The 27,863-nt window shown below is 48.9% G+C and overlaps 1 protein-coding gene and 1 long non-coding RNA gene across 15 annotated transcripts in view; one reads left to right on the top strand and one right to left on the bottom strand.

The window, feature by feature from the left end:
- Erc2 (ELKS/RAB6-interacting/CAST family member 2) overlaps positions 1–27,863 on the bottom strand; it is an 880,091-nt gene that overhangs the window by 11,797 nt on the left and 840,431 nt on the right. The window lies entirely within an intron of this gene.
- LOC110342327 lies at positions 7,983–10,739 on the top strand. The gene is made up of 3 exons (XR_002384371.2): positions 7,983–8,164; positions 8,545–8,727; positions 9,967–10,739. It is a non-coding gene; the product is annotated as an uncharacterized LOC110342327 (long non-coding RNA).

Below are 27,863 nucleotides of genomic sequence, written 5' to 3'. Positions count from 1 at the left end.
TTGGGGATTCTGAAATATGAAGGAACAGTTTGATAGTTTAAGTTTACTGACCAGGAGTGGCTTGAATGACAAGTGTTCCCTGCAGGATCCTCACAGAGCCACCGATGGCAATTAGTCTCTGGGATTTGAAGGCGCCCTTCCCGCCTTGCTGAGGTGGAATGCCATTTACTCTTGGGCTGGTGACTAATTAGGGGTCTCAGTTTGAAGATCAAGGTTTTGCTATCCCTGCTTCTTAATAACATGGTTTGCCTGTCGGCCACCTGGGTCCAGGCAAGATCTCCCTTTCCCCCCCTCCCCAAACTACCAAGCACTGCCTTAGGCCAGAACAAGTGTGGGCAGGAAACCACAGAGCCAGCCTTTTGAGCAATTTAACCTCTTCGTCACTAACATCTTGCAATCCTGCTCTTGACTGAGCTGAGGTGGAGAAGTCTGACCTTGTTTCTCAGGCAGGGTGAAAGGCTTGGCTTCATTGCAAAGGAAAGCCTGGAAGGTTCAGACCCTGTGTACTATGCTTCCTCACTGAAGCAGAGGGTAGAAAAAAAAACCTCCATTTTTCCAGATGAGCAGGGAATCAAGAGGCCCTTTGCGTTTGCTTGGAGTTGGGCCATTTCCGGAATGTATGTTAGAAGTGACTAGCTAAAGCAAGCAGGAGATGGGACACCAACGTCACCAGTCACGAGATGCAGACGACTGAGTTGACATCAGCACACCCCTCACCAGCGCTTGGTGGCCATGCACCAGAGCCTGGGAGGGCTGCTGCCCCTCTTGAAGACCTGGCAGGGTTAGGCCAAAGACGCAGGGAAGCCACCAGCTGCAAAGCATGAGGCTCTGACAACTTGGGCAGAGCACAAACAGCCCCCGAGGTTGGTCCTTTGGCTGTTGACATACTCCGGTCTGGGTAGGCTGTGGCCACTAAGCCCATCAGCGTCCCGACGTGGCTACAGCTAACACAGCAAGTTCAGTCTGGTTCGGTTTAATTTCTAAATGCTCATGCACGCTGCCAGTGATGGCCAGCTGAAGGCAGGCAACCCCACCACTATGAACACAGCCATCATTGTCACCAATGTGAAGTTCGTTTTACAAAACTGTTCACTTTGGGCAGATAGACGTTTTGCATTTGATTAATCGGGCTTTGACTTCGATTTACTGCAAATTGCTTTGTGTTTTCTGAGCAGCTACCAACCAGGAGCTTCCTCCAGTGAAAGGAAGTACCCTCCCTTTGGGAGAAGAAGCTCTTTGATAGGTGGGAAGGAAAAGAGAAACAAATACAGCCAGTAACCAGCTGGGGGCCCAGGCTTTAAGAGTATTTGGCGTCTCTAAGCGCTAATAATCCTCACCTTTCAACAATTATGGGAACAGGACAAATGCTATCTCCTCCTGGTGTGTAGAGCTGGAAGTGAAATGCATTCTGGAATAGGCTACAAAAGCAAACTCAGTCTGGATTTTATATTGTCTGTGAGCTATGCTTATGTAAAGCACAGAAGATGACCCATGCCCCCTTCCTTCTCCTCCCTTCCCCCTGTGGGAGTCCTCCCTTTCCCATATGCGGGTGTCCTCCCCCTTTTCTTTTCATTTACCAGGAGCCATGCTAAAAACAACTTTGACTTCATGCAATGCGCATCTACTGGCAAGCCAGCCATTACTTTAAGCGAATCATTATAGGAATCATGTGATTAATTAGTTAAAAGTCATGCTAAGTATCAAGGTTGAGAATGACCCATTCGTATTCACCCTCACACTCTGAAGAGATCGATATCATTAACCTAGTATATGTCCCCTACCTACCCTCACTGCAGGGGGAGGGGGAGCACAGCTAATAGGTGGTGGGTTGGTGCTGTGAGCTTTGTACCAGACTTGGCAAAACCCACCTTAAAGCAGCACCTCTAGCTTCTAAACTGATCTGCAAAGAAGATGGGAAGAGTTTCCAAGGAGGAAGTAAGCCATGGGCCCTTCCACGTGTGTACTGAAAGTGTGTGTGATTCCTGTGTTTCCAGGGTTCCACCGGGACTCTATTCAGTCGACAGTCCAGTGTCCCAGTGTAAGGTCATATGGAGCTTCCTTTAAAGGCCTCTGCTCGAGAGGATCAAGGCACAGGTTAGGTCTCTGCCTTTTCCCGAAAGACTCTGTATTATGGTCTTCTGGCTTCATGGTATTCTGGATGATTAATCATTTTTAAATGTGAAAAAAATTAACATGTCTGAAGCATTCTTTCAAGCTGTCAAATGTTTTTGCCTTAGCATAGGTCCTGTGTCTCCATTTCCCAGTGACTCCAAAGCAATACATTTTCTGTTGGAAAGTCAGCTCTTGAAATCCCATGCAGAAGCCCCAAGCAATATATCTTAACATCTTAATTTCATTTAGGAGGAATGCAACGATTGATCGTTTATCATCCTGAGATTGAATGAACTATCTGGAGGATTCCAATCTATTGCTTCTACGCAATTGATGGAATATCCATATGTCTTCTGGCTGCATGGGGGCTTTAGGGTCCAAGTCATCTTTGATGGAGTAGAATGCTAAAAAGATTACCCAGGGAGGGGCTGCCTTTAAAGACAAAGTGTAGCCCCAAAGCTTGACTTTTTCCACTCCAGAACTTCCCCGCCGCCATGACCAGGATGTCTACTGCTGGTTTACTCCCTCTCTGCCACCCCTTATGCAAATCCTGTCTTCCTCCTCCTTATCCCTTGAAACACATATAGGGAAAACAACAAGAAACCCACTGGCATTAGTGGGACCTGATTCCTCACCCATAAAACGTCTGCTTCATGTACAGCTACTTTGTCTAAAAAGAATTTTATATGCCGGGCAGTAGTGGCACATGCCTTTGAATCCCAGCACTTAGGAGCAGAGGCAGGTGAATCTCTGTGAGTTCCAGGCCAGCCTGGTCTACAGAGTGAGTTCCAGGACAGCCAGGGCTACATAGAGACAGAATGATGCCTTCCTGGGACACAGTGACACAGTACTGAGGACATTAGCATTACAGGTGCCATCCTGGTTCCTATACAATGTATCATCGCACTGTATGTTGACAGGCAGAACTGGCCAAGATACTATAGAATACCGTATAATTACTGAACAATGCTTTGGAGGAGTTGGCAGTATCACTCATCTTTTGCTACAGGCATGGATAGAGCAAAAAACATCCTCAAGTATCTGAGTTCCACAACGGTATTCCTGGAGTACCCACTCTGTGACTTCCATAGGCTACAAAGTTGTATGCAAAGCACAAAGCAAAGGACAGCTCCAGACATCTGCGAAAATGCTTGCATGTACATACTTTCTTAGCACAGGGAACCCCACTGCCCAGTGGGCCACTAAAAAGGGAAATGATGACATCCCCCTCCGAAGAATGAGGAGTGTGATAAAGGCAGAGATTATTTCGGAGGGACTCTAAGGCCAGTCACATTCTCGCAGCGCCAAAAACCAGACATGCTCTCTGGTTTGAATTTATATTTAAGTCCCATGGTGAAGTCTGTCCTTGGAGGTCTGCACACCAAGCGCAGGGACCCAGCACTGCTGCAGCCCTCCGCCTCCATCTCTCCTGCAGGTCAGGAATCACAGAGAACTCTGTGATTGCCCCAGGACACCAAAGCTCCAAGCAGAACCAGAGCACGCTAACAATGGCCTCTCCGATGGCCTGCTCTCTCATCATTACGGGGCTCCCTGTTATCACACACGAGTGACACATCTATCTGGAGGTTCTCTGAGAGGGAAGGATTTCTACACAGCTTTGTCACTGGTCACTTTGCAGCGTGAGGAGGAGAAAGTGTGTTTTCATGATACATGAACTAGCTAGAAGGTTCCTCATGAAATTCTAAGATCCTGGTAGGCTTGACTTCATTCTTCTAGGGCAGTCTCAGCTTCCAGAATGGGAACCAACCAGAGACCAAGGGGATGGAGTATGGAAGAAGGGGGTGCCTGATACCAATCAATATTTTTTTTAAAATTTATTAAAATTTTTATTTTATGTGCATTGGTGTGAGGGTGTCAGATCCCCCTGGAACTGGAGTTACAGACAGTCGTGAGCTGCTATGTGGGTGCTGGGAATTGAAGACTGGTCCTCCAGAAGGGAAGCCAGTGCTCTTAACCACTGAGCCATCTCTCCAGACCCCCAATCAATTTTAAGACTAACCATACAGCTTCTGTATCCAGCCCAACTGGATGACAAAGTCCTCCGACAGCCAGCCCTGACCTTGGAAGCCAGCCCTGAGAGTGGGCAGCACTCCCAAACCAGAAGATACATTGACCCTCTGCTTGGGCGCCAGTCAACGGATAGGAGGTCCATTGACCCTTCGCACACAGTTCCTTCAGACCTGAGCACTGTGGCCCTAGCCTTTACCTGGCCACCCTCTGCCTATCCACAGGGGCCAGCTTCAGGGTTACCTCCTCCGGGACTTTCCTTGACTGTGGTTCCTGGTCTCTGCCAAACCCTTTCCTACATTCTCTTCCCAATGTCTGCCAGCAACTCCTGGTTTACAGGGGCAAAAAGACATCACACATCTGTTATTATTTGACTGAGACCTTCCTGCCTCTGGTGGCCTTCCTGAAGATGGGCTGGGTGTGTCTCACTCACTTCAGTGCTTCTAATATACCTACCAAGAATGGATTAAGGAGAGAGTTGAGTCCCTTGGTGATAACTTACCCAGTGCTTACCATATCCCAGGCAGTCTTAGTGCTGAGTGACCTGGAGAGTTTGCTGTTGTCCTGGTCTGATGGGAGATGTCATTCTGTAAATATGTGTCTTACTGGTTGATAAATAAAGCACTGTTGGCCATTAGGGGAGCAAGATAGGTGGGACTAGGAGTCAAGGAGTATTCTGGGAAATGTAGTCAAGAGGAGGGAGTCTCCATGTGATCTCGGGAAGAAAGGACGCATGAGGCTGTGTCCTCGGTAAGATGAGTCCTTGTGAAAATATATAGATTAGTAATTATGGGTTAATAATTAAGTCAAAGCTAGCCAATGCTAAACCATAGCAAACGGCCAACAGCTTCATAATTAATATAGTGTCTCTTGTGTTATTTGGGGGCTGAGACAGCAGCAGGACCCAGGCGGTGGGTAGAAAGAGGACAAGTTACACTGGTCCTTAAATGTGACAGTGTGACAGAGTCTAACTGTGTCTATACACCTCCTGTGAGTGCTCCCCCTTTCTAGTTTGAGTGACCCTGGGTAAATCTCTGCTCTGTCTCTCTGCCCCCATTCCCTTTTCTCACCACTAATGTAAAGGCAATAACTGTCACAGCCTCAGGTGAGAAGAACAGATGAATCCTTCTGACAGGGTTTGTGTTGTCAACCTGATAGTCGCTAGAATCACCATGAAGGGCGGCCTCTGAGCACACCTATCAAGGACTTAGCGCGATGGGAAGATCTACTCTAAATGTGGCGGCACACTTCTCTGGGGGCTGGAGTCCAGGATGGCAAAAAACCAAAACAAAACAAAAAACAAAACAAAACAAAACCAAAACAAAAGAGCAACAACAGAAGCCATGAGCTGAACAACAGCACTGGTTCTCTCTGCTTCCTGACTACAGACACAATGTGGCCAATTCCCTCCCTCTCCTGCTTTTCCCTGCTTGACAGACTTGTATTCTGCAAACTGTAAGCCAGTATAACCTTTCTTCTCCCTCCTCATGTGTGCCTAGCGAGGCATTTTGTCACAGCAGTGAAACAAGGATAGTGCCCTTGCTCACATACAGCCTCCCGCCCGGCAGCAAGCCCAACTAGCAGCAATCCTTAAAGACGTCTGCCCGCCAACTAACACCACATGGAAGAAAGAGCTGGCCACCAGGACCGCTGGGTCAGAGAGCAGAAAGCATAGCCTGGGTGTTCATACTTCAGATAGTCTTGGGTTGGGCATGAACAAACCCTGCCGCCTTCATGAAACGGAGTGTGCAGAACAGAGTGAGTTAGTTCATCACAGGGGCCGGGAGGAGCGGTGGCAGAGGAACCCCAAGCTTCCTCCCACCAGCAGGCAGCTTCGTCAGCATCCTTAAGCTTTCTCTTGGGTTCTTCCTTTTGGTGTGGGCCACCTCACTTTACAAAGCTCCTGGGGGGGGAGGCAGAGTGGGGAAGTGAGGGGGGGAGGATAGGGGTGGGGTGGGGTGGGGTGGGGTGTAAGTCATGGTTCCCTCGTCAGATAAACTCTCAAGGGTATTTCTGTGCCAGGTACAAACCTGGACAGGATGCCTCAGGAAGAAGTCTTAGATTAATTATCTGTAGGCGTTTAAGCCGCAAGAAGGAGCAGTTGTCATAAGTTTTGGGGAGGTTAGAATCCAATTTCAGTTGTCAATGCGAGCAAGCTCACTGACTCACTTATGAACGGGTGCCAACAAAAGGATACATTTCGCATTCTTTCACAGCTTGTTTTGGCTAAACACAATGAAAAAAGAGAGACAGAGGAATTACAGCGTTTAATTCTTCAGTGGGCCGAGGCAGTCAATCATGCAAAAAGAGTCCCACTACCAAAGCACAAGGCCTTGGTTGAGGGTGCTTACTAACTCAGTCTTGAAGAAAGAAACGAGCTGGAAGCCCTCACCATATCTACGCCCCAAGGCCTTCGGTGTGGCCTGTACTGGGCGTTCCCGGAGGGAAAGCCAGACTGTAGTAACTGCCCTACTGGCCAGCGCTCAATTCCAGCCAAGTCCTAGGGCCTGGCCGTCTCTGAGCAACATTTTTCTGGGAGTGTGCCACTGGTTGAGTTGGGTGGCAGGGGACATTAGCAGAGAAGCAGAAAACTTCCCAGTTTCCACAAAATTAAGGAGAAAGGTACAATAATGTTATTTTCACTTTCTACTTAAAAAATAATCCCCATCTCCCCTCCCACCTACATACAAGTGATTATTCGATACGGTAGGTATTTATTTTTTTCTAGCCATGAAGTAGGGCCGTGGAGTCAGTAATACATAGCCCCCTGATATTTGAGGTTTGTAGAAAATTGGGGCCAAAGAGGAATACCCCCGACATGGCTCTCTTGTATGCTAAGTGAGCTTCCTGGGGTGCGTGGGCAGACAGGTGCCACAGAAGTAGCCTGAAATTCAGAAAAGACTCTGGTTGGACACTCAGGCTGGAGCTCTGAGGAAAGAGAAGAAGGGAATGTTCTAAGGGAAGATCAACAAATAGGAAGGCCGGAAGCAGCACGGAGTCACGTGGACCAGAGGCCGCTAGACAGGGGAGTCTTCTCACGGATGTGATGGACAAGGCGGAGGAGAGACGGGTAGGGCAAGTCTATGAGGGGCCTTTTGACTGCATTGTGGAGGTAGGACGCTTCCTTTAGGGCAGAGGGGTACCACTGAAAAGTGGGTAAATGTGTGGTTTAGAAAGATCTATCCAGGCCAAATGGAGATTGAACCAAAGGGATAGGGAGCCAGACAGTCTCTCTCTCTAACAGACAAACACACCCATGAGCAGCACGAGCTGAGCTGAGTCCCTCTGCAACCCGCAGTCAAGTCCTTTCTAGTACCTTTGTGTGTGCCAGCCTGCCCTCAGTTGGGCTGGTGGTACGCAGTCACTCTTCGCTTTCTGCGGACCTTCTCACCCACTTGCTCATCCATCCAGTTGGTCATCTAATTCAATAAGCATTCACGTTGGCTGACCATGAGCCTGCGGATACGGTCTTACTTAGAAACAGTGATGCATATACGGGGGTGACTTAATAGAGTCACTCTGGGTTTGCTCGGCAAATCGTAAACAACCAATATAGGCAGAAGGGAGGAGAAAGATGGACACACAGACACAGGATTCCTGTGAGCGAACTGGAAGGAGACACCTAACGAGGTACGGAGCGCCAAAGAACACAAGGGAGTGTCTTCCTCTGGACCCTTCAGAGAAAACCTGGCACGCTTGCACCTTCATATTGAACCTCTGGTCTCAGAAGCATGATGGGATATAGTTTGGCGTTGGGTGTGCTAGTTAGCTTTCTGTCCGCTTGACACACCAACCAAATATACCAGGGAAGAGGGAATCAGGTTGGCCTGTGGGCGTATCTGGGGGGCGGCATTCTCTTGATCGCTAACTTGTTTAGGAGGGCCTAGTGGGCTGTGCGATAGGCCACAGGTGGGCCAGGCCTATATCAGGAAGGTGGTTGAGCAAGTCGGGAGATCGAGCTACTAAGCAGTGGCCCCAGCTTCCGTTCCCGCCTTGGATTCTTTAGACGATGAGTTGCCAACTTGTGAGTCGAACAAGCCTCCCCTCCTCCCCAAGCTGCTTTTGCTCATGGTGTTTATCTGAGCAACAGGCAAGAGAAGCGGGACCATGCGGCTCCCAGTGCTTTGTCACTCGGCCACGCACGGGAACCTTCACAGGTGTCTATGGGGGTCTTGCAACTCTTCTCCCAAGGAGACTAAAACTTCAAGGTGCTGGGGCCCTGGTAGCTGAGGGCCACCTGGGGGGTGTCAACGGGCATCTCCCGTTGTTCTGGAGTTCCACAGCATGGCCTTTGAGGCCTGGGTTGGGGCTCTCTCAAGGGTGGCCATCTGTGAGAGAATTTGAACCCAAAGTCAATATTTGTCGCAGGCAGCTGCTGTGTTTGTAATATGAAAGCCCCAACAGGTTTGTCAGAGATATCAGCCCGTGTGGTCTCCAAGCCATGAAGTACCCTTGTCCCCAGGAAACCCCTGAAGATAAGCCAACAGGACGGCGTCCCACACAGTGGATTCTGGCAAGCAGCAGTTCAGGAAGCTTGAGGGGACAGCCCAGGCCACGGTCTTCAGAGAAGCTGGGCACACAATTGAGGTACTTGTGCTGCGGCGGGTTGCAGTTGGAGCCTCCCTGCCCTCCCTTGGTGCTATCAGCTGTTCCCAGCTGGAAGCATTAAGGTCATCCTCTTCCCAGGGACACTAGCTGACACAGCTGATAGCATAGGGGGCCAGCAAGAGCACACATGTCACTATGCCTCCCAGGAGGAGGACATCTTGGTCACCATGGTTCTGTCCTGGGTGTGGTGTGGTCAGGAAATACTCTCCTGGCTACTTAATGCACAGTAAATGTCTTTGGGTAGTTTAATCCACCCACGGGGGGAACGTTGAGCCCAGTCCTGTCCTTGCTTATGGTTAGCTGTGTAGCCTTGAATCATAATCTAGGCTCTTCTGGGATTCAAGAACCTTATCTGTGAGACAAACAGAAAAATCTAGATAACACGTAGAGGCGTTGAAAGGAGTAGCAGACATTGTGCATGTTTACTGACTTTCATGGGGAGTTTGAGAGTAATAGAGCCTTAAAAAAAAAAAAAACACCAGCATACCATGCTTGTTTTCATCATGAAGTCATGAGTCACTATCTCAGAAGCGTCAATTTGCCAATGCTAGACTTGGGAGCGGGGAGAAGAAGGGAAGGGGAGATAGAACAAGTCTCACAGGAACCCTGCTCACATGCCCATGTATTCCCTTGATCCCTATTGGCCATCACGACAGCGTCATGTCACTTCTGCTTCTGAGGAGGGAACCTGAGGCTGGCCTTCATTAAGGAATGCAGCGATCAGAGGAAGTTAGAAGAAGAATAAGACCCCAGCCAGAGATCCTCCCTTGACCTCACTGCAGAATATAAACCCTCCTCTAAGTGAATTCAGAACAGGTTCTGTTGTAGCAGCAAATGATTTCCTGGCAGGGGAGGAAATCAGGAGAGCCCCACTTCCTGGAGGGCTTTAACAAGTCCCCTCCTTTCTCTGACCTCTGTCCCCAAATCTTCTCCACTTTCCGAATTCTCGGAGGAGTTGTGAGGTACAGCCAGAGGCTCCTGACTCACTCCCTGGAAATTCATTTGCTGAGCCTCGGTTTCCTTATCTGTCTAATGGAGCTGGTAGATTGCCCGCCCACAGACTTCCTGAAGCTTGAGGGTAACAAGTACATGAAAGGGCCCTGTCAGCAGTTGGGGTATTAGAAAGGACACTGCACAAAATTATGGCAGATTGGAAAAAAGGGAACCGGAAGGAAATGGCCCAAGATAAAAAAAAAATACATTAATATTAACCAACAGGTTTCTTCAGAACAACAAAGCAACGAAACAATAATTTCAGAGAAACAAAACCCTGCCTGGGAGAAGTCTGCCAGCGGGAAAGGAAATGAAGGCACAACCAAGTGGCCCTTGGCTTACCTATCTGAAAAACACAAGATGAAACAGATTCTTTGTAAACCAATATTTGTAAAAGCCCCACTGGGCTTTTTGCCTGCACAGACTGCCTATTGTCTTGGCAAAGGATGAAAACAAGTGAATTCTTATTTAAAAGGAGCATGAAGCAAAGTCAGGTGAGTTTCCTGGCGTGACTCTGAGCTGTCACTCCTTGAGTCCCTACTGTGTGCGGAGCAGCGTGCTGGGCACGGGGCGCCCATATTTCATTTGGCAGAAGAAATCTTAGCACTCTGACAGCAGATGTGGAAAACTCCTCCTATTCATCCATGTGTTCTTCGCCCCACAGATGCTCCTTGAGTGATTAACACGTGCATGCTTGGCACTGTATGGTGCAGACACAATAATCAGCAAAGCCTTGTTCCTTGCGGCTAGGTAGGGTTCTCAGCCTCGACATTTCTGATTTGGGGGGCAAGATGCGAACTCTTTGGTGATTGTTTTTATTTTATTTTTGTTACACGTACTTATTTGCATGTGTGTGGGGAGTGTGCATGGGCCACCAGCTTGTGTGGAGGGCAGAGTGTAGTTCATGGAAGGTGATTCACGCCAACCATGGGGGAGGCCCAGGGATTGAACTCTGATCCTCAGGTTTGGCAGTGAACCTCATCTGCTGAGACATCTCACTGGTCCTGCTTTATCATTCTTTGTAGTAAGGAGCTGTTCTGTGAATGGGGGGATATTGAACAATGTTCCCCTGCCTCCAACCACACAGATAGAACCCTGCTGTAATGACCAAAAATGTCTCCAGATCTTATTACATGTCCTGCGTGGTTGGAGAGGGGATGAGACTGCTCCCGCTGTGAACCTGCTGGTTTTGGTTACGAGCAAGAAAAGTGAATCTCAGAGGGGCTACAGCCAAGGTTGCACTTGTAGTAAGGGAGTCATACGCATGGAGCAGAAGCCAGAGCTGATCTTTGAAGTCTATACGCCTGTGTCTACATGATGAGACCCACCAAGAGGTGGGAGTTCCTGGGCCCGGGCCAGCAGGACCCTATCTCCTTTACAATCAAGGCATGTCTACCCTTCAATTACGCATTTGGATTCTCTGCCTTTTTTCCTTTCTGTCTCTGCCAGATCACATCAGCCACAGACATTTCATTCCTGAAAGTAGGAGGGAGCGCTAGTTCCCCTGCATTCTGGACCCCAGATATCCTTGCATCTTGCTTATGAGATGTGAGTCAGTCTCCAGGGAGTTGCTACATCGCCTCTGGAGCACAATTCATGTTTTGACTCAAACAGTCAGCTGGGGTTTATAGAAAGTCTTCAAGGAAAGGGAATCAGGCTTATTATACTTTCTCTGAGTAGCCCTGGCTCAAATCCCTTAGAACTCTTAAACCTCAAGGCTGTGTTCCGATTCTAAGAGTGGCCTAACTTCTACAAAGGTTGCTCAGCAAATACACGTAAGATAAAGGATTCCTTAGAAGAATGTCTGCCAGGCTCCTAAGCCTGCATTCATATCTAATTTATAATCACCCTTTGAAAAACAAAACAGGTTCCTCTTTCAAGGAGATCACATTACCCGGGCCTGGCATTGTGTAGGGGAGGACAGGTGTAATTTATGTGAATAATCACCCACAATCAGCTGCGCTTAAGAACCAACAGGGAACATGCTCTTCAGGGGGAGAATCTGCTGAGTCACAGGCTCTCTTGCTGCTCCCTAGAGGGTGCCAAGGCCACTGAAGACCGGCATACAAAAAGCAATATGGCGGCCTGCTATGATTCAGGTACCCTGGCCTTGAGGACCGGAGACCCGTGCCAATAAGGCCACGGGCTTCTTGTGTGCCCTAGGAGGAGAACTTTCTCTTCACTGGGTCTCAGTTTCCCTTTTTGCAAAGTCAGGTCAAGGCTATATGGGACAGAGAGACAGCCTCTGCTCTAGAGGCCATTGATGTTTTGCCAGCAGTGGCATCTTCTGAAGGAGTTGCCTGAGTGTTTGAGTTTCTAGGGGAAGAGAACACCCATGGAAAGGACAACGGAGTTGGCAACGTCGCCTAACTGCAGATGCTCCACTCCAGGAACTCCTGTGTCAACACGAGTACGACTTCCCTGCAACCAACACCCTATGCTACCTGCCCTCGTCTAAGTGGACCCAAAGCCAGCTACTGTGGGACACAAGAGACTTACAGGTTCATGCGACAGGCCAGAAGTCAGCAAACCAGTGAAGGGCCGGCGAACCCCATTTTCCTGCAGATGTTAGGGTCCCTGCCACAGTTCTGACCTGCGATGGCAGCGTGAAAGGAGCCTCAGATAGTATGTGAACAAGGGTGGTGCACGCTTATAAAATAAAAGGAGGTGACAACCCAGGTCGGGGGTGTGGCCCTGTTGTGCGGTTCCACGCACCTGACCTGGGTCCTCTGAATTTCAGCTAGCCCTGGTGCTCTGGTCCCGGAGAATGGCACCGGTGCTTGCTAAGAGATATGCACATGCCATAACAGCCCCATCTTTCCCTGGGATCATTTTCCTGTGGTTGGAACCTAGGCAGAAACCCTTCAGTAGCATGTCTAGGTTTGAGGACCAAAGGCCTGTAGGATGGTCACCATCAAAATGACACCATCTCCTTTCTCTGGACGGGGGCTCCAACTGCTGGAAAATCGGGAAGAAAGGATGCCGGAGACAGGGGCGATTTACACAGGGATTTGGCTCATCCTTTCTGGAAAATTCAAGTGTGAGGGGTCTGGAGCCCAGTTGCTGTAGGCAGCACCTGGAGGCACGGGGTGGGGGTGGGGGTGGGGTTTTTCCTCCCACCAGAACCCCTGTCTGCCTTACATGTGTGCAGAGTTTAGATGAGAAGGGAACAGTGAAGGAATAGTTTGATTGTGAGGTCATCACACGGGGCTCCAGAGTCTGACTGACCTTTTGAAGTCTGCTGGGGTGGGGGGCAGACTGGGGGAGGCGGGGGGGACTCATTGTGCTGCATTTCTGCCTCGATCCTGTCTCTGATTTTCCCCGAGTCCCTTCCCAGGGTTTCTTTGATGGTGATATTTCTGCCTTGATAGAGAGGCACGGGCTGAGGGAAGAGGAGGAGAGCCATGCCGGGAAGCCGGAGGAGAGCCCTACCTAGTGAGTGGGTAATCCACACCTGGGGCTTTGGCCGGCTGCTTCTCGGCCAGGCTGATGGCAAGGATGTCCTTAAGGAGCTGTGATTCTCGAGGAGGGTGGGAATCTCCTAGGCTACCAGCTCTGCTTCCAGTGAGTGTACAGAAGCTCCCAGTCATGTAGGAACCCGTGCCACAGCAAGCTTTTAGTTCCCAGTCTCCTAAAGTGACCAGGGTTACTTCTAGAGAAGTGGAAGGGGTCGCTCCTTGTGACAAGCCTCTGTGCCCTTGTCATCTGAACATTAACATCTATTCGGTGCACTGTCTTTGCCTGAGGTACTTTTGGGTCCTTGCTGCCACGCTGAATGCCAGCTTCCTGACAGCAGGGTGCCACAGCCCAGAGAGGTCTGCAAGATAACAACGGGAGGCCTGTGACAAAACCACACACACACACACACACACACACACACACACACACACACACACAAATCACCTACGCTCACCACCAGGTCTCAGAAGGAGGTAACCCACTTGATTCGGTTTGCTGAAGGAAGGGTCACTGAGCTCAGGATCCCCCGTGTGGCTGCCCCCAGCAGCTGGAGGCCCTTTCCTAAGCCATCATGTTAAGGAGGGTACGCAATTCTTCTCTGCTTTGGCTCCATCTCTACAGACTCTGAAGAGTTCCAAGGTATAAAGCAGACTGGCAGAAGGAGCTCCTGTTTATTGGAAAGGTCTGGGGATTTCAGCAATCAGTCACGAATGTAAAGGGTAGAGAAGATGCTGTCCTCAGCTTCGCACGCTGCTCCCCTGCATCCAGGGCAACTTTATGCCCAGGTCCCAGGGCCACCACGGGAAACCTTTGGTCTGTGCTCTGTCATCCTACGTATCTCCGGCTTTCCAGAGCGCTTTTGTGGTTGAAAGATAATGAGGATCTTTGCAAAGTAACAGACTAGGAGAGCCCCCGCCCCGCATGAAAGGGAAGAACCTGGGGCTGATTTCCAGTCCTGCCTGGACCTGCAGCCTCTCCTAGTGTTCCCAGCAATGCAGAGAGTGATCTGGATAACCTGCTTAGCTCTTCAGGGCCTTGGTCAAGGTCCCCCAGCTCTACCTCTAAGCCCCGTGACCAGACAATCTGATACATGCATAGCTTTCATCATTCTTCCCATTACCTCAAATAAGGGATCTTAGTGTATCTCAGGCATGGGCCAGTTCTGGGGTACACGCCCAGTACACTCTCCTAACCCTGAAACAAGCAAACGAACCTCTTGGTCTAATGCTATCTTGAGTGTGTGATGACAATGACAGTATCACTTGATACATTAGGCAGGGACCTAGAAGATCATGACAATGATACAAAGACTTGCAGGAGAGGGCAGGGTCCAGCTCACATATATGCAGGGCCTTTGAAAGCTGTGCTCTTACCGAAAGGCAAGCAAGGGGGTGTCGGTCCCCTGTACCCTGTAGCTACATCAGTGGACAGAGTCGTTTTTTTCCATTTCTTCTAGAACATTTGAATGAAATTTTCATAGGATCCTCACCCAAAATGAAATTCTGGGACCCCAAATGGCAGCAGAGGAAGACAGCAGCCCCGCTGTCCTAGAGCTTACGTAGAGCAGCAATGCACGACATTGCCTCCCTCAATCCTCCTCCCTGAGTGCAACCTTAGGTCCTGGGAAGCTCGGGGTGGGAGTCAGAGTGTCCTGCTTGCCATCGAGGCTGGCCAGCCTTCAAAGACAGGCTGGAGCTGGAAGGACTAGGGTTAACCAATGTGTTACAAAGCGTCATCAGTGGAGGGTGTTTTGAGCAGCCAGTTCCGTCTCACTGGGGACACAGTAAGCTGTCACAGGTGCATTACCGACAGGAAGGGTGGCCAGACTGCCCCAAAGACGCTGGCCACAGGCCGAGTCTAGGTAGGGCATGCAGCACTGGGGTCATTCTGGAACCTGGGCTAGAAGAACTCATCTCTCGTAAAAATACCGCGTGCTAGCCGATTGCACCGCCGGAGTACTAAAGATCTCTCTTAAAGGCTCTCTCAACTCCTGGTGGCGCCCTCCACTCTAATGGTGCCATGTGAGGAGCCGCGGTGGGCTGAGGGACAGTCACAGGCATGGAGCAGCCCTTCTGATAGACACTGTGACATCAAGTCCCCAGCACTGCCCTCTGTGGCAGGTCCCTGCATCCCCATCCCAATCTGTAGCCCACTCCCCATGTACCTGCTGCCCCAGGCAAGGAGAGGAGTTAGGGCAGAAGTTTGGAACAAAATAAAAGGAGGAGGGGGAGGGGAGAGGTGAGAAGAGAAGCTGGGGTGTTGAAAAAGTGGGTGGGTGAGGTAGAGACAGGGGCCGTGTGCGGAGAGCAGGAGGCTGCAGGGTCATACGGCCTCACTGCCTCCGGGAAGCCCTCCCGTGTTTCCTACCTGAACTTGAAGACCCTAAGTCTCACGCCTCCCGTCGTGGCACTTCCCTGATACAGCTGGGTGCACTCCCAAATAGAAGGACATGCACCCTGTAAGAACAGAGGTCCTCCTTCTCAGGCCACAGCCGCCCTACAGCACTGTGCCTAAAGCATCGTGGGTGTGTGAGGGACTCCTGCTCATCTCTTTAAGTGACTTGATGTGGGGTCTAGAGTCAGCCCCAGGCCAGGGCATGCTAAATGCAGTTAAGCTATAGGCTGGGCAAGTGCATAATATAAAAGCTGAAATCTACCCAAAGTATGTGCCGGTACTGAATATGAAATTATTGCCAATGTGCATGGGGGGAGGGGAGTGGTATACAGGGGCTTATGGGACGTGGTGATGTGGGAGTCCCCTTTCCTCTTACTCAGATATTAAGGGACCCTGGTAGGAGCGGAGGCCTCACTAGATGTTGAGGCATGCTGATGCCCACCCCCCCCCAGCCCTTCTGAGCAACAGGAAGGGGCTGTGAAAACCCAAGCGTTTGCCTTGAAACTAGAGGCATCTTAATCCACTGCTTAAGAACTTTTGCCACATATAATTATTGACCTGAAATATCAGTCACTTTCAAGACTTCCATGCTGACAGAGGGCAAAAGAGAAGCGTCTAGAATATCAAAAGGCAAAGAGTCCAGATTAAAAAGGGAGATGCAAGGCGGGCTGTTCCCAAGTCACAGCCTCTAATTGAGTCCAGTCTCTGCACTGCTCCTCTGCCCCTCTGTCCTCATGCTGGGAGGCAGCCGGGTTCCGCTGCCACCATAACTCACTGCAGACCTGTGGCTGCTCGGTCACATTTCCCAGAGAAATCACTCCTTACTGCCACTCTCAGTGTCTGGAAGTGACAAGGCCATTGAGAGAACAGAGGTGGTGGTGCTCGCTGAAGGGACAGACCCCAGAAAGCATCTCGAGTATCAAAAATGGGAACGCTTGCCTGACGTGAGACCATGGATGGGTGATACTTTTAGTCAATGGTGATGGGGTTGAGCCAGTCTCGTAGGAACCTAGTGCCTTTCTCTGTGTCCCAGCTTGCCAATGAAAGGTTCTAGAAGGTGATTGGGACCCCTGTCCCCTGTGCCCTCTGAAGCATGCTTTACACACAGAGTAGAGTCTTTTTCTTACTAAGGCAGCAGAATTTGGGGGTAACGTCAACAGTTGGGGGGCGGTGTGACGCCTAACTGCAGATCAAGACAACTTTGTTCCCTTTCGGACGGAAAGAAATCACAGGCATTAAACAGAAAGAGCAATTCCCAGAGAAAGCTTTGGGGAACACAGGCAACGGGTTCCCATGCCTCAAAGTCCCTGCACCCTGCCTGCCCTTGGGTTCATCAGCATTTCACTTTTCTGCAAAGAAGTCCAAGTGCTCGCTCGCTCAGACCGAAGGGCTTCCGAACCACAACACGGGCGGGGCTGCTGGTCCATGGGAACATGGCCTCCTCCCCCAGCATGGGGAGCCTCTGGGAAACCTGCTTGTCCTTTTGAAGGCTGGGGAAAGACAGTGGGAAGACACGCTCTGTCCTGTCAGCTCACCAAATCCTTTCAGGTCCTTTAGCATGGAAATGGGAGTGTCAGGCTGGGGATCCCAACAAGTCAACTGTTGAGCAGAGCGTCACCTCTTCTCTGGGTTCTTTGTCTCTAGTCTTTTTTTTTTTCTTCTTCTTCTCTGAATTCCCCACCAGCCCATGAGACTGCTGAGCAAACCACAGCCCTGTCACCAGGCTGGGCTTATTAAATGTGGGTGAATGTCAATGTCACCCAGCTCATTAATAATTGATTTCCAGCCCTGTCTCTATTTGCAGAGCAGAAGCCACTTACAGAGTCTATTATTCCAACTCTGTGTGGGGGTCATGGGGCCAAAGAGGTTCCACCAGGGGTAACCTTTGTTGACAGCCGTCACCATGACAACACCACACATCTCCAGTCTCAACTCTGATGGCCTGGAAGGTGCCAAGCCAGCCCCCCACACAGTGGACTGAATTGGAGTTTGCTGAGTTAAAGAGCTGTATATACGAGCAGTGCAGCTGGCAAAATGGGATTTTTCCGTTTTAATTTTGGTCTTTGTTGAACAGCCTTGCATTCTTTAATGAACATTTTTGGAAGCTTTCATGGAAAAGAGCATTTTCTAATTCAGAAAAACAAAATCCCATTTTTCTTCCTGCCTCCTCAGGCAAATAATAAAGAGAAGGTAAGCCCACCCGTGGCTAGTTGTGGGTCATTTTAAGTCCGTGAAACCCACATAATCCTAGAATAACTGTTTGTGTCTTCTCTACCTCAGCAACAGCAGCAAGCTTAGACAAGAATTACTGTTTTGCATTTACCTATTAATATTTTGTCCTACCAGCCATGCTTCCTTCTACCCCTTCCTTGAAGACTTCCCCAACACTAAATTAATGTTTAACAATTAAATGAAGCCAACGGCATTTTAAAAGATCCACACAATTACAGATTGGGCGCTGTGAGAATTCTTTAAGCAGGGAAATGTCTCTCCAATTACGGCCCGAGACTTCAGAGCAAATTACATAATTTTCTGCATCTGAAAAAACATAATCTGACAAAAACATGCAAGGAATCACTCTGATAATGAAAAGTCTAGAGGTGGGTCTATCCACAGTCTTAAAAAAATGGAGCTACTGAGGCTCCATAATACTTGAAACAAGCCCAAGCCTATGTGATGTTGAGGAGTCAGTGTCTACCCAGTGTTTGCAAGCTGGAGGAGGGCGCTTCATGAAACAAGATTTCCTGATGCATAGTTTCACACCATTAAACATATTTATACCAATTCGTGTAGATTTGTTTAGTATAGAATGGATGGACCAAATGTGTGTGGTTATAGTTTCTTTTCTTTTCTCTTTTTTTTAAATCTCAAAATTTGGGCCTATCTCTGCTTCAGGGCTTTCCTAGGATACACAAAGCCTGGGTTCGATCCCCATCACTAGAATTTATTTTTTTAAAAGAGATTAGAAAAGAATTCCTAGTTAAGGAATGTTTGTTTAGATAATAAAGATTACTTACTACAAATAACACTGATTTAATATATCCTGTGCAAATATTTTCTTGTGGGTAAGCTCTTCCTGGTTCTGTGGAACCTGTGTTTCCTGGAATACTCTTTTGGAAAGGTTAGTTGAATTCTGTGACTTATAAACAAAGAGACTCAGGAACAGACAGAAGAGAAGACCCACTTAGGACCCACAAATTGTCTTGAGAGGTCTCAGATAGCTACATTTCCAGGTAAATCCTCTGCGGGCTAGACCCCATTATGGCCGACCTGAAGTCATGCCCTCCCCTAGGGTGTTCTTGGAGTTCAAGGATGGAATGACCTGATGCTTATTTCTGTGATGATGCTTTTAAAGGATACCACCAGGGAAACGCACACACACACACACACACACACACACACACACACACACACACACACACACACTCGACCACATGGAGTGTGGTTCGCCACAGCTGGTACCCACTAAGTGAGTACTCAGGTCAAGCATTTCACACCTCACTTCGGGCTGATAGTTTGATGGAGAAGGGTGATTCAGAATGAGAGCTGGGGAAAAGGACAGTGCTAGAGGGAAGAGCCTTTCTTCTTTAATAAAGTAGCTCAGTTAAAAAAAAAAAGTTTGGCCACTGACTCTGTGCGTGAGCCCAGAATGCTTTCTTAGAGTCTTCCACTCCCCATTGGGAGAGGAGTGTCACTCTCCTGGGAGTGCCACTCCAAGCTGAACTCACACAATGACTGTACCACATGAATAGTTGCTTTTAAAATTAAAATCTTCTCTGGGAAAGACACGTCTTTGTTCCTTTAAAGAACAGAATCAGTTGGGATTGGCACCCCACAGTCTTTGCTTATGCAAAGCTCATGCCATTTCTGGGAGACACCTAGGGCAGTCTTGGAAGACTTGACTGTTCCTTTTCCTCACAGACTGCCAGATACTCCAATAATAGATAGCCACCTTAGCAATCATCTCTACTATAGGTTTCTACTCCCTATGGAACAAGCTAGAGGTGCAAGTATATGCAGACTTTTTTAGATGGAAGTTTCAGAAACTGAAAAATTAGGTTCAAAGTTCGGGTTCAGCTTAGGTCTTCCTCCTTAGTAACAGCCTCCATTCCTGAAACAGTATTTGACAGAGAGAAAAAAATGTATTCAGGACATCGACTGTGAAATCATCCAGTTTTCAAAATATCAACTTCCCAGACCACCACCCATTATGCAAGCTATGTGCAACTGGTAATTTTTTTTGGCCAAAACTTCGAATTCCATGTTTTTAAAAGCAAGATGGCAAATAATTGATTTCTTCAAGGGCTTTGAGCCAGTCATAAAACAGTCCGGCCATTCTCAGGACCCAGCAAGATCACAGCTCTGATTGGAGGCCTTGTGCTGTCAAGTGATGCCACTGGTTCCTCCTGGGGCTTGGATCTCACATCGTGCATGACAAGAATCCAGTGGGACCTCCCAAGAGAAGCCAGGGACATTCTACCACAAGTCAAAGCTTGGAATGACCATTCTAACTCTTAGTGCTTATCTGGCTTGTGCATCTGATTATCTTTGGCAAAGAGAGTTCACAGGACAGTTTCACAATTCATCAAGGAGCTTGCATAACTTCCACATTGCCTTCTCCAGTGTGAAAGCTATCCATTTCTCAGCCTACACCATCCACACAGTCCAAAAAGTGGGAGCCTAAGAGTCTACACAAGAGGAGTTGTCTAGAAAGCCAGACAAGGACTGTCATTAGATTCCATATAATAATCCAACCAGGAATCTTTTTGCCCTGGTTAGTTTCACAAATGTTCAAAATAGATAAGCCTTTGTGGTCATGTGCCAAGTCAATGTGCTTGAATCCCTTCAGCCCAAGACATGCTAGGTCAAGTGACCAGACTTGAAAGAATCCTAAGGACTTTTGCAAATTCTGCCAAAATACCCTTTATCGAGCATCTCCCATGTTCCAGGCACTGTGAAAATTGATGGCACATACCATCTTTAACTCTCTGAGCAAACTGGCCTAGTCAATAGCATAAAACCCATTTTAGAACCTGGGAAACTAAGGCTTAAAAATCTAAGAATTTAATCCAGGATCAAGCTTTAAATAAAGAATTGGATTAAGACCAGGGCTTGTCTGTGGTGGAGCCAAGATATGAAACCAAATGTGCAAATCCTGGCTCATTCTCTGGACCCTGGAGATGTGAGTTTGTTATTCTTTTCTTTAAGGCTGTAACAGAGGTCACCACTCCTTGTGCTCCAATTCTGAGATCACCCAACAGAAGCTCTTTGGAGGCTCCATGGAAAAAGCCGGGAGGTCATGGTGCTGGAGAGCAGGGGCATCTGCAGCTATAATTTCTCATTCTACCTGTGAAATTAGTCTAGAGTCTCAACTTGATTGAGTTGATAACCACTTGGGCAGTTAAAAGCTTGCTTTTGGAGGTTCCTGTGAGATAAACACCTCTCTAGCTATGTCTGTGAAGGTTGCTTCAGAGAGAATCAGTGAAGGCTGGGAGGAACTGCCCTTTGTCTCATAGACTAAGTGGGGGAGTAGAAGAAAAGGGGGAGGAAAGCTAGTGAGCACATGTATTATCTCACCCTTCTTTCTGGCTGACAACAGGTGAGCTACTTTATTGCACCCTCACAATATTCTGGACTGAAACCTCTGAAACTATGGGTCAAGACCAACCCTTCCTCCTTTAAAACTGCTTCTACTGGTATGTCACAGAAATGAAGTGTTTTGCAACAGATACTCATCAGGATCCCCAACTCCCTCTGTTTCTCACATTTTGAACATGAGACTTTGGAATGACTAGTCCTGAATTTCCACCCAGGACTTCTATCGACAAGAAGATGGTACAAATGTGCTCTCAATGACAAAGAAAGAGTTTGGAAGGTTTCCTCATGACTTCCCCCCTTTGATCTTTCTCAGTGCAAGACATTTTTATGTCACCACTTCTATTCAAGTTTTTGTGTACTTCAAGGTGATCTACATAGCCACCTGGAGGTAGACCAGATGTCTCTGCTTGACATACAAAGGGATGTTCCAGGATTTCTTAGCCAAACCTTCTCATACATTCCCCTGTAGTAAGTATCTCCCCCCCCCCTGCTTCCAATTTGCACCTAGTTTTTTTTTCCATACAGTTCTGGTTCTCAGAGAAGGGAACTACTCACAGGAATCCCTCCTGCACTGGGCTACAGGGCTGGTTTTGTAGATCATACATTTGCTCAAAGTTTCTGTTGGTTCTCTACAAACCTAACTGTCCCTTGTTTCCTGACTGTGTTCCCCCCCTCCTGAGCCCACTGTGTCTAATGCATTCTTGCATCTGTCCCGAAGTCCCCGATGTCTCTGAGGGGAGGAGAAGAGCAAGGCTGAAACAACAAGAGGGATGTGGAGGAGTGACCTGGAAGGAGAGCAGCAGCCTAAGGCTGGCCACGCTTAGGCAGTCAAATGTCTGAACTCAGAGGGAGAGCTGCAGGCAGACAGGGTTTATATCAGCCAGCAGTATAGAGGGCCAGAGAGGAGACTCATAGGAAGAAATAAAAAATGGGAATGTTAGGCTGGACATCAAGAAAAACATCCTGATGAAAAAGAAAAGGCTCCCATGAGGGGGATGTTCTCATAAAGATGAGCAAGTGGCCAGGTCATCCCTGTACCCTCCCAGCCCAGCTCTAGCGGCACACACAAGGCCTGGCTGCCTCAGCACCTAAGGGCTGACCTCTCTCCAGGTCCCCTCCCCTGGTAAAGACGATGGAGGCGGGTCACATGATGGAGTGGAGGAAGTGGTTCACCGTTCCCTGTACATTCCCTTGGTTGTGAGAACTGAGGCAGAATCTAGGCTTTATCACAACAGTGGTGGTCTGGGAGAGCATTTGGCCAGTGCTTCAGGGGTTGGGGAAGTGTTAGGAGGTCAGCCAGCAAGAAAGTCATTGTCCCTGATTGTGTTTGTTGGCTCTGTGTGTTGCTGGCTTCTCCCTACAGGCCATCTTCTAGTTCATGTTCTCTGCTGACATATGACTTCAGCGTATGAGCTGTGGCTGCTTGGTTACCCCTTTTTAACTCTGGCACCCCACCTCTTGCAGCTAATCCACTCGACCTCTGCTCCTCCATTTATGATTCCAAAAACAAGACAATAAAAACACACACACACACAAAAAAACCAAAACAACAACAACAAAAAAACAACCAAGAACTTGGCCATTTGTTCATGGAGATGAGGTCACAGGCCCCATCTAGGGGAGTGGTTGTCAATGAGTGATTCAGGTACCAGCCTAGTATGATGATGATGTCCAGGACAGGGCAGTGTGGCACTCAGCTGGCTCCTTGGGCAGCAGGCACCAGAGACGGCAAGTTTCTTTAGCACATCATATGGATCCTTAGGTCTCACCTTACTTGTCTGGGACTATCCTTTCCAATGTTCCAAGCACTTAACTCGATCTCCCAAACTTTAGGCCTCAGAGTTTCCCTATTAGCAGCTACTCTCCCCTCTGAGCTTTAAGGTTATCCTGGGTGACTGTTCATCAGACAGGAGAAAGGCCACCTTCTCCCTCACACATGAATGTCCATTGGGTTTATTAGGCGTCAACAACAGTCTTTTATTGGTGACTGATGTGCCATTTGTCCTTCCCTCTCTGGCCCCATGCCAGATCCCACACTTCCCCTTTGCTTTGGCTATGGAAAGGACAATCCTTCCCCAACTATTATGCTACCGATGCCCCCATCTCAGTACCAATGGGGGGGATTTTTGTATGAGTTGTCCCCTAGACAGTATTTGTTTTCCTCTCATTAACCAGAGTCATTTGTGATGGGAGATGTCACTCTTATTGGTTGTTGAATAAGGCACTGTTGGCCAATAGGAAAGCAAGATAGGTGGGACTAGAAGTCAAGCAGGATTCTGGGAAAGAGAGTCAGAGACAGTGTAGCCCGCCAGAGGAATAAGATGTCTGGACCCTTTTTTCTCCGGTAAGAGAAATACCTAGATTAACAATTATGGGTTAAATACTTAATCAGAGCTAGCCAGTAAGAAACCAAGCAAATGGCCAACAGCTTTATAATTAACATAGCCTCCAATGTGCTCATTTGGGACTGATGCAGCTCTGGAACCAGGCTGGCGGGAAGATGACACTCTACACATTTGAGATAAATCTGAATTCTGAGTTGCAAATGCCATCTCCCTGACTAGTACTCTATGAATTTCTTAAACAATTCAGTGTATCGTAGAATAGCTTAAATAAAGAAATCACTTCTGGGGCTCTTTCAAGGAAGGTAGGAAAGGATATTACCACCCCTATAACAGTAGATAAGACATCCTGGCAGTGGATGCTGTCCATCATACGCCAGGCACCATGCTGAGGCTGGTAACTCACTTCATCCTCAAACAATCCCGAGAGCAAGGACTCACTTTCCTCTTTGGTAAGCAGATGAAGAGACACATCTCATAAAGTTTTGCTTCCTTGGGCAGGGTCTTAGGGTGTCAAGTATCATACATCTGACATCCATATATACTCTTAACTGTGTACACTATTGCTGTCACTGTATGTCACTGTCACATCACGTGTTGCAGCTGCTTCCCCCTTACCTGTATGATAGATTGTTTTCTTTTGGCTATATGATTGCTTCTGCCTCTTCCATAGAATCCATAATATCAGGTTCTGCTGCTTCTCCCCCACCCCATGTATGTGTGTGTGCCTGAGAGAGAGAGAGTGATGTATATACACATGTATTGGCAGATGTACACTCTTATGGCCCCCCATGCGGAGAAGAACAGAAACTGCTGGGTGTATAATTGTTCTCTGCCTTACTCGTTTAAGACTGAGTCTTTCACTGAACCTGGGACTTGTCTGGGAGCCAAGGAATCCGAGTCATCCTTGTGTCTCCATTCCCAACAGTGCTGGCTGGGGTTACAGACACAGATGCAATCTCACTCATGCCCAACTTTTCAGATGGATGCTGGGCATTGATCTCATTAGTATATAGCAAACACTAGCACCCAATGAACCATCTCCCCAGGCCATGCTCCTGTCTTTAAAACATCTCTGTATGCCTGTCTGGAGGCTATAGTTCAGCTTTCTAGCCACCATGGCTCCTTCCAGGGACTCTCAGGAAGATCCACTACCACACAGCCCTCCCTATCCACACTGCAAACAACCAGAGGGCTTCTTCTAAGAGGCAGATCCAGTTACAACAAGACTGTTGTGGAGGAATGAGCATGGAACAGTGAGGTATGTTCCTGCAGCACTACGGGAGGCCTAGGCTGCTGAGTGTAATCTCAGTTGGCACTTGGAGAAATCGGGTGCGTGGGGGCAGAGCAATGTGCCAGACTTCCAACCAGAGAAATCTGGCCCCCGAGCATCTCTGGATCCACCAGGTGAGACTCCCAGCTAACAGCTCTCAGCGAGAACCGTCTGCTCAAGAAGCACTGTGTCCTCACATACTGCAACCTCTGAGGAAGGTGTCATATACTGCAACCCTGCCAGGAAGGTGTCACATGGAGCAGAGACAGAGCACACAAGCTGCAAAGAACAGGGTGGGGTGAAGGAGCCAGAGGTAGCAGCCACAAGCAGAGGATGGTCCGCAGGCACCACTCAGGTATGCGCCCTGGGCTGGGCTTCCTGCCAGGCTGGGCTGTAAGAGCTACAGCCCAGAGCTCCTCCTAGGACTCAGTGCATGCCTGGCTGGGTACCAGAGAGCATCTACTGTTGCCAGGGAAGCTCAAGGTACATGGGAGCTGGAGAATCGCTTGAGGGGCTTTAAGATCCACCTTCCTGTGTTTGGTACCTTCCTTGAGGTCACTGAGTACGCACAGGGGGCACCCTGTAGACATCTAAGAAATGGACAGGCCAGAGACAAAGTATCAGTTACCTAAGCAGGCATGGGTAAGCCTAGGGAAAGCTTCTCCCTAGGGAGAGGGGTCAAGATGTTTTTAATACAAAGCAAAAATTATAGCAGAAGCTACTTAGAGCCAGGTACTGTGCAGGGCGCTTTACAGGTGTCTCCAAACACCTGGCTTGCTGTGTTTCTTCCCTAGTCCAGGCTTACTCACATCAAGGGTCCTGCTGTCCCTATCCTTCTTCAAACGCACCCTGCCCTCGATCCTGCTAAGTTCAGGCTACCAGTCTCCTTCTTGAGCACCTTGCAGCCCCTGTTCCTCAGGTCACTCTACCCCACCCCTTATCATGGGCTTCACTTCGCTCCAAACTGTCCACGCTTTCTGGCACAGCGTCGTCTCCCCCTGATTTTATTGGTCATCTTCCTCCTCCAAGGAAATCCAGGGGTCATAATGGGAAAGATTTTAATCTCTGGTTTTCTGCCATATTCCCAAGACCCCCTTTGGCCTCCGGTACACAGAAGTTATTCAAAGTGTGTGTTACATAACCATCACCGTGGATGAATCAACAAGGTGTGCAGTATCTCTTCTTTCACAGTTGGGGAAACTGAGGCTCAGCGAAGGGTAAGGAAGTACTAAAGAACAGATGGCTGGTGAGGATCAAGCGAGGGAGCTTAGAGAGAGAAGCTGCCCTGACTCTGCCGCTTCAGCCGATGTAGAGAACACCGATCAAGTTTCAAGGCGCCCTCTCTGTCTCTCTCTGTCTCTCTGTCTCTCTCTCTGTCTCTCTCTGTCTCTCTCTGTCTCTCTCTGTCTCTCTCTGTCTCTCTGTCTCTCTGTCTCTCTCTCTGTCTCTCTCTGTCTCTCTCTCTGTCTCTCTCTCTGTCTCTCTCTCTGTCTCTCTCTCTGTCTCTCTGTCTCTCTCTGTCTCTCTGTCTCTCTCTGTCTCTCTGTCTCTCTCTGTCTCTCTGTCTCTCTGCCTCTCTGTCTCTCTGTCTCTCTCTCTCTCTCTCTGTCTCTCTCTCTGTCTCTCTCTCTCTCTCTCTCTCTCTCTCTCTCTCTCTCTCTCTCTCCTTCCCTCGCAAGGCTGGAACTCAGTTCAAGTTCACAACCATTTCCTCACAAGAGGTAGAGCTGCAGGTGGGTGGCTTGGAGGCATTTCCCTCCAAACGGAATTTGAGATCTGTTTTTTCCTACTCAGCCCTTCTCAAGGGCTGACAACAGTACCAAGCACACAAGGAGGCTAGCTGTGGAGGCCGTGCCTGTCTGCCGACCGTCCAGGAGAGCTCCCCACTCCCCAGGGGCTGAGCCCGTGGCTGTTCCTCCATGCTTTGGAGGCTCCCAGTTCCTTCATTCCTCTACCTAAGCTTGCTTTGAACTGTGAAGCCTCTGAGAGGCAGGGCAGGACCCGGTGGGCCATGCCTGCAGCCCAGTGAATGTTCCTGGAGCCTTGTTTTTTTGTTCCGTTGCTGGGCCATTTGTTTTTATAGCTTATCATTCCTGCAGGGGGGCTTTGAAAAGCTGCCATTGCTCAATGGATGTTTCCGGTTCGCCTCCATCAAGCCCCGTTTAATGAAAACCAGTTTGAGGTCCTTCTTTCTCATAAAATGTCTCAGCACTGCTCCGGGAGGCAGCTCCTCTTTGGGAATGATGAAGACGAACACTCCCTTCCTCCTCCTCCTCCTCCTCCTCCTCCTCCTCCTCCTCCTCCTCCTCCTCCTCCTCCTCCTCCTCCTCCTCCTCCTCTGGGCAGCACACAAAACCCCCAGCCCCAGGAGCAAATCAAGCAAACCCACCCTCTAGGAACAGATGAACTCGGCTCAAGAATGCCAGATGCCCCACACTGGGGAGCAGGGTTTGGCTTCTTCACCCATACTGAGGAGTTGGCAAGCCACAGGTAGATTTTGTTAAGCCCCTCAACGAACCTTGGAGAGTCAGACTGCTGAACCCTAGGCTTAGGGTCGCACAGCAGGGAAGGGTTCCCGGGTAAACTGATAAGCGAGGGTGGCCTGTGTGCATCCCATCCAGAGTGTACCCTGTCTGCTCTGGACCCACCCCCCCCCCACGCGAAGCAGCCAGAGGCTCTTCTTTAGTCAGCATGGGAGACGCCTGGTGAGTAGTATGACTGATTTGCAGCAGGGGCTGGGGGATCTGCTGGTGGTGGCTTTCGCAGATTAGGAAGAGATTCTTCTGATTGTCCACACAAGGCCTGGGTGCCAGCATGCCCAAGGAGCACCTTCACGACACCCAGTTTCCCTTTGTCCTCTGGGTGTCCCCAGCGCATGTGCCTGACTGTGGCCCAATGGAGACTTCCCTTCCTACACCATTCGATGTTTGATGGGGGCCCACGCTCTCTTCCTAGGGCCAGACATTTGTTTGTTTATTTATTGATTTTCTATTTGAATAGGATTTATGTGCATTCCTATAATCCTAGCGCTGCAGAAGTAGAGGCAGAAGATCTTC

The sequence above is a fragment of the Mesocricetus auratus genome, unplaced genomic scaffold, assembly GCF_017639785.1.
Source record: "Mesocricetus auratus isolate SY011 unplaced genomic scaffold, BCM_Maur_2.0 Super-Scaffold_100006, whole genome shotgun sequence".
Taxonomy (NCBI): domain Eukaryota; kingdom Metazoa; phylum Chordata; class Mammalia; order Rodentia; family Cricetidae; genus Mesocricetus; species Mesocricetus auratus.
The sequence above is the reverse complement of the archived record's forward strand: the minus strand, read 5'-3'. Positions and strand labels throughout refer to the sequence as shown.